Genomic DNA, 8,594 nt, shown 5'->3' with positions numbered 1-8,594 from the left:
CGCCAGCCTGCGAAGCATTTTCCGGTAGGGACGCGGCTCTGGCCACAGCTCCCTCGCCCGAAGAGCCAGGAGGGAAAGCCGTGCCTCGTTGGAAAGCTCTTGGGCAGCTGCTCGCGTGGCCCCATAGCCCGTGGGTCTGCGGACTTTGCGGCGGCCTTCAGCCTCGGCGGCACCGGCGCCCACCTGGCGCGGCCGCGCCAGCCTGCGAAGAATTTTCCGGTAGGGCCGCGGCTCTGGCCACAGCTCCCACGCCCGAAGAGCCAGGAGGGAAAGCCGTGCCTCGTTGGAAAGCTCTTTGGCAGCCGCTCGCGTGGCCCCACAGCCCGTGGGGCTGCGGGCTTTGCGGCGGCCGTCAGCCTCGGCGCCACCGGCGCCCACCTGGCGCCGCCGCGCCAGCCTGCGAAGCATTTTCCGGTAGGGCCGCGGCTCTGGCCACAGCTCCCACGCCCGAAGAGCCAGGAGGGAAAGCCGTGCCTCGTTGGAAAGCTCTTGGGCAGCCGCTCGCGTGGCCCCACAGCCCGTGGGTCTGCGGGCTTTGCGGCGGCCTTCAGCCTCGGCGCCACCGGCGCCCACCTGGCGCCGCCGCGCCAGCAGGCGAAGCATTTTCCGGTAGGGCCGTGGCTCTGGCCACAGCTCCCACACCCGAAGAGCCAGGAGGGAAAGCCGTGCCTCGTTGGAAAGCTCTTTGGCAGCCGCTCGCGTGGCCCCACAGCCCGTGGGGCTGCGGGCTTTGCGGCGGCCGTCAGCCTCGGCGCCACCGGCGCCCACGTGGCGCCGCCGCACCAGCCTGCGAAACATTTTCTGGTAGGGCCGCGGCTCTGGCCACAGCTTCCACGCCCGAAGAGCCAGGAGGGAAAGCCGTGCCTCCTTGGAAATCTCTTTGGCAGCCGCTCGCGTGGCCCCACAGCCCGTGGGGCTGCGGGCTTTGCGGCGGCCGTCAGCCTCGGCGCCAACGGCGCCCACGTGGCGCCGCCGCGCCAGCCTGCGAAGCATTTTCCGGTAGGGCCGTGGCTCTGGCCACAGCTCCCACGCCCGAAGAGCCAGGAGGGAAAGCCGTGCCTCGTTGGAAAGCTCTTTGGCAGCCGCTCGCGTGGCCCCACAGCCCGTGGGGCTGCGGGCTTTGCGGCGGCCGTCAGCCTCGGCGCCACCGGCTCCCACCTGGAGCCGCCGCGCCAGCTCGCGAAGCATTTTCCGGTAGGGCCGCGGCTCTGGCCACAGCTCCCACACCCGAAGAGCCAGGAGGGAAAGCCATGCCTCGTTGGAAAGCTCTTTGGCAGCTGCTCGCGTGGCCCCACAGCCCGTGGGGCTGCGGGCTTTGCGGCGGCCGTCAGCCTCGGCGCCACCGGCGCCCACGTGCCGCCGCCGCGCCAGCCTGCGAAGAATTTTCCGGTAGGGCCGCGGCTCTGGCCACAGTTCCCACGCTCGAAGAGCCAGGAGGGAAAGCCGTGCCTCGTTGGAAAGCTCTTTGGCAGCCGCTCGCGTGGCCCCACAGCCCGTGGGGCTGCGGGCTTTGCGGTGGCCGTCAGCCTCGGCGCCACCGGCGCCCACGTGGTGCCGCCGCGCCAGCCTGCGAAGCATTTTCCGGTAGGGCCGCGGCTCTGGCCACAGCTCCCACGCCCGAAGAGCCAGGAGGGAAAGCCATGCCTCGTTGGAAAGCTCTTTGGCAGCCGCTCGCGTGGCTCCAGAGCCCGTGGGGCTGCAGGCTTTGTGGCGGTCGTCAGCCTCGGCGCCACCGGCGCCCACGTGGCGCCGCCGCGCCAGCCTGCGAAGCATTTTCCGGTAGGGCCGCGGCTCTGGCCACAGCTCCCACGCCCGAAGAGCCAGGAGGGAAAGCCGTCCCTCGTTGGAAAGCTCTTTGGCAGCCGCTCGCGTGGCCCCACAGCCCGTGGGGCTGCGGGCTTTGCGGCGGCCGTCAGCCTCGGCGCCACCGGCGCCCACGTGGCGCCGCCGCGCCAGCCTGCGAAGCATTTTCCGGTAGGGCCGCGGCTCTGGCCACAGCTCCCACGCCCGAAGAGCCAGGAGGGAAAGCCGTGCCTCATTGGAAAGCTCTTTGGCAGCCGCTCGCGTGGCCCCACAGCCCGTGGGGCTGCGGGCCTTGCGGCGGCCCTCAGCCTCGGTGCCACCGGCGCCCACCTGGCACCGCCGCGCCAGCCTGCGAAGCATTTTCCGGTAGGTCCGCGGCTCTGGCCACAGCTCCCACGCCCGAAGAGCCAGGAGGGAAAGCCGTGCCTCGTTGGAAAGCTCTTTGGCAGCCTCTTGCGTGGCCCCACAGCCCGTGGGGCTACGGGCATTGGGGCAGCCGTCAGACTCGGCGCCACCGGCGCCCACCTGGCGCCGCCGCGCCAGCCTGCGAAGCATTTTCCGGTAGGGCTGCAGCTCTGGCCACAGCTCCCACGCCCGAAGAGCCAGGAGGGAAAGCCGTGCCTCGTTGGAAAGCTCTTTGGCAGCCGCTCCCTTGGCTCCACAGCCCGTGGGGCTGCGGGCTTTGCGGCGGCCTTCAGCCTCGGAGCCACCGGCGCCCACCTGGCGCGGCCGCGCCAGCCTGCGAAGCATTTTCCGGTAGGGCCGCGGCTCTGGCTACAGCTCCCTCGCCCGAAGAGCCAGGAGGGAAAGCCGTGCCTCGTTGGAAAGCTCTTTGGCAGCTGCTCGCGTGGCCCCAAAGCCCGTGGGGCTGCGGGCCTTGCGGCGGCTGTCAGCCTCGGCGCCACCGGCGCCCACCTGGCACAGCCGCGCCAGCCTGCGAAGCATTTTCCGGTAGGTCCGCGGCTCTGGCCACAGCTCCCACGCCCGAAGAGCCAGGAGGGAAAGCCATGCCTCGTTGGAAAGCTCTTTGGCAGCCGCTCGCGTGGCTCCAGAGCCCGTGGGGCTGCAGGCTTTGTGGCGGTCGTCAGCCTCGGCGCCACCGGCGCCCACGTGGCGCCGCCGCGCCAGCCTGCGAAGCATTTTCCGGTAGGGCCGCGGCTCTGGCCACAGCTCCCACGCCCGAAGAGCCAGGAGGGAAAGCCGTCCCTCGTTGGAAAGCTCTTTGGCAGCCGCTCGCGCGGCCCCACAGCCCGTGGGGCTGCGGGCTTTGCGGCGGCCGTCAGCCTCGGCGCCACCGGCGCCCACCTGGCGCCGCCGCGCCAGCCTGCGAAGCATTTTCCGGTAGGGCCGCGGCTCTGGCCACAGCTCCCACGCCCGAAGAGCCAGGAGGGAAAGCCGTGCCTCGTTGGAAAGCTCTTGGGCAGCTGCTCGCGTGGCCCCACAGCCCGTGGGGCTGCGGGCTTTGCGGCGGCCGTCAGCCTCGGCGCCACCGGCGCCCACCTGGCGCGGCCGCGCCAGCCTGCGAAGCATTTTCCAGTAGGGCCGCGGCTCTGGGCACAGCTCCCACGCCCAAAGAGCTAGGAGGGAAAGCCGTGCCTCGTTGGAAAGCTCTTTGGCAGCCGCTCGCGTGGCCCCACAGCCCGTGGGGCTGCGGGCATTGCGGCAGCCGTCAGACTCGGACCCACCGGCGCCCACCTGCGCGGCCGCGCCAGCCTGCGAAACATTTTCCGGTAGGGCCGCGGCTCTGGCCACAGCTCCCACGCCCGAAGAGCCAGGAGGGAAAGCCGTGCCTCATTGGAAAGCTCTTTGGCAGCCGCTCGCGTAACCCCACAGCCCGTGGGGCTGCGGGCCTTGCGGCGGCCGTCGGCCTCGGTGCCACCGGCGCCCACCTGGCACAGCCGCGCCAGCCTGCGAAGCATTTTCCGGTAGGTCCGCGGCTCTGGCCACAGCTCCCACGCCCGAAGAGCCAGGAGGGAAAGCCGTGCCTCGTTGGAAAGCTCTTTGGCAGCCGCTCGCGTGGCCCCACAGCCCGTGGGGCTGCGGGCATTGGGGCAGCCGTCAGACTCGGCGCCACCGGCGCCCACCAGGCGCCGCCGCGCCAGCCTGCGAAGCATTTTCCGGTAGGGCCGCGGCTCTGGCCACAGCTCCCACGCCCGAAGAGCCAGGAGGGATATCCGTGCCTCGTTGGAAAGCTCTTTGGCAGCCGCTCGCGTGGCCCCACAGCCCGTGGGGCTGCGGGCTTTGCGGCGGCCGTCAGTCTCGGCGCCACCGGCACCCACGTGGCGCCGCCGCGCCAGCCTGCGAAGCATTTTCCGGTAGGGCCGCGGCTCTGGCCACAGATCCCACGCCCAAAGAGCCAGGAGGGAAAGCCGTGCCTCGTTGGAAAGCTCTTTGGCAGCCGCTCCCTTGGCTCCACAGCCCGTGGGGCTGCGGGCTTTGCGGCGGCCTTCAGCCTCGGAGCCACCGGCGCCCACCTGGCGCGGCCGCACCAGCCTGCGAAGCATTTTCCGGTAGGGCCGCGGCTCTGGCCACAGCTCCCACGCCCGAAGAGACAGGAGGGAAAGCCGTGCCTCGTTGGAAAGCTCTTTGGCAGCCGCTCGCGTGGCCCCACAGCCCGTGGGGCTGCGGGCTTTGCGGCGGCCGTCAGCCATGGAGCCACCGGCACCCACGTGGCTCCGCCGGGCCAGACTGCAAAGCATTTTCCGGTAGGGCTGCGCCTCTGACGACAGCTCCCAAGCACGAAGAGCCAGAAGGGAAAGCCATGCCTCGTTGGAAAGCTCTTTGGCAGCCGCTCGCGTGGCCCCACAGCCCGTGGGGCTGTGGGCTTTGCGGCGGCCGTCAGCCTCGCCGCCACCGGCGCCCACGTGGCGCCGCCGCTCCAGTCTGCGAAGCATTTTCCGGTAGGGTCGCGACTCTGGCGACAGCTCCCACCCCCGAAGAGCAGGGAAGGAATGCCGTGCCTCGTTGGAAAGCTCTTTGGCAGCTACTCGCGTGGCCCCACAGCCCGTGGGGCTGCGGGCTTTGCAGCGGCCGTCAGCCTCGGCACCACCGGCGCCCACGTGGCGCCGCCGCACCAGCCTGCGAAGCATTTTCCGGTAGGGCCGCGGCTCTGGCGACAGCTCCCACGCCTGAAGGGCAGGAAGGGAAAGCCGTGCCTCGTTGGAAAGCTCTTTGGCAGCCGCTCGCGTGGCCCCACAGCCCGTGGGGCTGCGGGCTTTGCGGCGGCCGTCAGACTCGGAGACACCAGCGCCCACGTGGCGCCGCCGGACCAGCCTGCGAAGCATTTTCCGGTAGTGCCGCGGCTCTGGCGACAGCTCCCACGCCCGAAGGGCCAGTAGGGAAAGCCGTGCCTCGTTGGAAAGCTCTTTGTCAGCCGCTCACCTGGCAAAACAGCCCGTGGGGCTGTGGGCTTTGCGGCGGCCATCAGCCTCCCCACCACCGGCGCCCACCAGGTGCAGGCGCGCCAGCCTGCGAAGCATTTTCCGGTAGGGCCGTGACTCTGGCGACAGCTCCCACGCCCAAAGAGCCAGGAGGGAAAGCCGTGCCTCGTTGGAAAGCTCTTTGGCAGCCGCTCGCGTGGCCCCACAGCCCGTGGGGCTGCGGGCTTTGCGGCGGCCGTCAGCCTCGGTGCCACCGGCGCCCACGTGGCGCCGCCACACCAGCCTGCGAAGCATTTTCCGGTAGGGCCGCGGCTCTGGCGACAGCTCCCACGCCCGAAGAGCCAGGAGTTAAAGCCATGCCTCGTTGGAAAGCTCTTTGGCAGCCGCTCGCGTGGCCCCACAGCCCGTGGGGCTGCGGGCTTTGCGGCGGCCGTCAGCCTCGCCGCCACCAGCACCCACGTGGCGCCACCGCACCAGCCTGCGAAGCATTTTCGGGTAGGGCCGTGACTCTGGCGACAGCTCCCACGCCCAAAGAGCCAGGAGGGAAAGCCGTGCCTCGTTGGAAAGCTCTTTGGCAGCCGCTCGCGTGGCCCCACAGCCCGTGGGGCTGCGGGCTTTGTGGCGGCCGTCAGCCTCGGTGCCACCAGCGCCCACCAGGTGCAGGCGAGCCAGCCTGCGAAGCATTTTCCGGTAGGGCCGAGGCTCTGGCCACAGCTCCCACGCCCGAAGAGCCAGGAGGGAAAGCCGTGCCTCGTTGGAAAGCTCTTTGGCAGCCGCTCACGTGGCCCCACAGCCCGTGGGGCTGCGGGCTTTGCGGCGGCCGTCAGCCTCGGTGCCACCGGCGCCCACCAGGTGCAGCCGCGCCAGTCTGCGAAGCATTTTCCGGTAGGGCTGCGGCTCTGGCGACAGCTCCCACGCCCGAAGAGCCAGGAGGGAAAGCCGTGCCTCGTTGGAAAGCTCTTTGGCAGCTGCTCGCGTGGCCCCACAGCCCGTGGGGCTGTGGGCTTTGCGGCGGCCGTCAGCCTTGGCGCCACCGGCACCCACGTGGCTCCGCCGCGCTAGCCTGCAAAGCATTTTCCGGTAGGGTCGCGACTCTGGCGACAGCTCCCACGCCCGAAGAGCAGGGAAGGAATGCCGTGCCTCGTTGGAAAGCTCTTTGGCAGCTACTCGCGTGGCCCCACAGCCCGTGGGGCTGCGGGCTTTGCGGCGGCCGTCAGCCTCGGCACCACCGGCGCCCACGTGGCGCCGACGCACCAGCCTGCGAAGCATTTTCCGGTAGGTCCGCGGCTCTGGCGACAGCTCCCATGCCCGAAGAGCCAGGAGGGAAAGCCGTGCCTCGTTGGAAAGCTCTTTGGCAGCCGCTCGCGTGGCCCCACAGCCCGTGGGGCTGCGGGCTTTGTGGCGGCCATCAGCCTCCCCGCCACCGGCGCCCACCTGGCGCGGCCGCGCCAGCCTGCGAAGCATTTTCCGGTAGTGCCGCGGCTCTGGCGACAGCTCCCACGCCCAAAGAGCCAGGAGGGAAAGCCGTGCCTCGTTGGAAAGCTCTTTGTCAGCCGCTCACCTGGCAAAACAGCCCGTGGGGCTGTGGGCTTTGCGGCGGCCATCAGCCTCCCCGCCACCGGCGCCCACCAGGTGCAGGCGCACCAGCCTGCGAAGCATTTTCCGGTAGGGCCGTGACTCTGGCGACAGCTCCCACGCCCGAAGAGCCAGGAGGGAAAGCCATGCCTCGTTGGAAAGCTCTTTGGCAGCCGCTCGCGTGGCCCCACAGCCCGTGGGGCTGCGGGCTTTGCGGCGGCCGTCAGCCTCGGCGCCACCGGCGCCCACGTGGCGCCGCCACACCAGCCTGCGAAGCATTTTCCGGTAGGGCCGCGGCTCTGGCCACAGCTTCCACGCCCGAAGAGCCAGGAGTTAAAGCCATGCCTCGTTGGAAAACTCTTTGGCAGCCGCTCGCGTGGCCCCACAGCCCGTGGGGCTGCGGGCTTTGCGGCGGCCGTCACCCTCGGTGCCACCAGCACCCACGTGGCGCCACCGCACCAGCCTGCGAAGCATTTTCCGGTAGGGCCGCAGCTCTGGCGACAGCTCCCATGCCCGAAGAGCCAGGAGGGAAAGCCGTGCCTCGTTGGAAAGCTCTTTGGCAGCCGCTCGCGTGGCCCCAGAGCCCGTGGGGCTGCGGGCTTTGCGGCGGCCGTCAGCCTCGGCGCCACCGGCGCCCACCTGGCACGGCCGCGCCAGCCTGCGAAGCATTTTCCGGTAGGGCCGCGGCTCTGGCCACAGCTCCCACGCCCGAAGAGCCAGGAGGGAAAGCCGTGCCTCGTTGGAAAGCTCTTTGGCAGCCGCTCGCGTGGCCCCAGAGCCCGTGGGGCTGCGGGCTTTGCGGCGGCCGTCAGCCTCGGCGCCACCGGCGCCCACCTGGCGCCGCCGCGCCAGCCTGCGAAGCATTTTCCGGTAGGGACGCGGCTCTGGCCACAGCTCCCTCGCCCGAAGAGCCAGGAGGGAAAGCCGTGCCTCGTTGGAAAGCTCTTGGGCAGCTGCTCGCGTGGCCCCATAGCCCGTGGGTCTGCGGACTTTGCGGCGGCCTTCAGCCTCGGCGGCACCGGCGCCCACCTGGCGCGGCCGCGCCAGCCTGCGAAGAATTTTCCGGTAGGGCCGCGGCTCTGGCCACAGCTCCCACGCCCGAAGAGCCAGGAGGGAAAGCCGTGCCTCGTTGGAAAGCTCTTTGGCAGCCGCTCGCGTGGCCCCACAGCCCGTGGGGCTGCGGGCTTTGCGGCGGCCGTCAGCCTCGGCGCCACCGGCGCCCACCTGGCGCCGCCGCGCCAGCCTGCGAAGCATTTTCCGGTAGGGCCGCGGCTCTGGCCACAGCTCCCACGCCCGAAGAGCCAGGAGGGAAAGCCGTGCCTCGTTGGAAAGCTCTTGGGCAGCCGCTCGCGTGGCCCCACAGCCCGTGGGTCTGCGGGCTTTGCGGCGGCCTTCAGCCTCGGCGCCACCGGCGCCCACCTGGCGCCGCCGCGCCAGCAGGCGAAGCATTTTCCGGTAGGGCCGCGGCTCTGGCCACAGCTCCCACACCCGAAGAGCCAGGAGGGAAAGCCGTGCCTCGTTGGAAAGCTCTTTGGCAGCCGCTCGCGTGGCCCCACAGCCCGTGGGGCTGCGGGCTTTGCGGCGGCCGTCAGCCTCGGCGCCACCGGCGCCCACGTGGCGCCGCCGCGCCAGCCCGCGAAGCATTTTCCTGTAGGGCCGCGGCTCTGGCCACAGCTCCCACGCCCGAAGAGCCAGGAGGGAAAGCCGTGCCTCGTTGGAAAGCTCTTTGGCAGCTGCTCGCGTGGCCCCACAGCCCGTGGGGCTGCGGGCATTGCGGCAGCCATTAGCCTCGGCGCCACCGGCGCCCACCTGGCGCGGCCGCGCCAGCCTGCGAAG

Source organism: Chroicocephalus ridibundus, unplaced genomic scaffold (assembly GCF_963924245.1).
Source record: "Chroicocephalus ridibundus unplaced genomic scaffold, bChrRid1.1 SCAFFOLD_70, whole genome shotgun sequence".
NCBI lineage: Eukaryota > Metazoa > Chordata > Aves > Charadriiformes > Laridae > Chroicocephalus > Chroicocephalus ridibundus.
Note: the sequence above shows the minus strand (reverse complement) of the source record.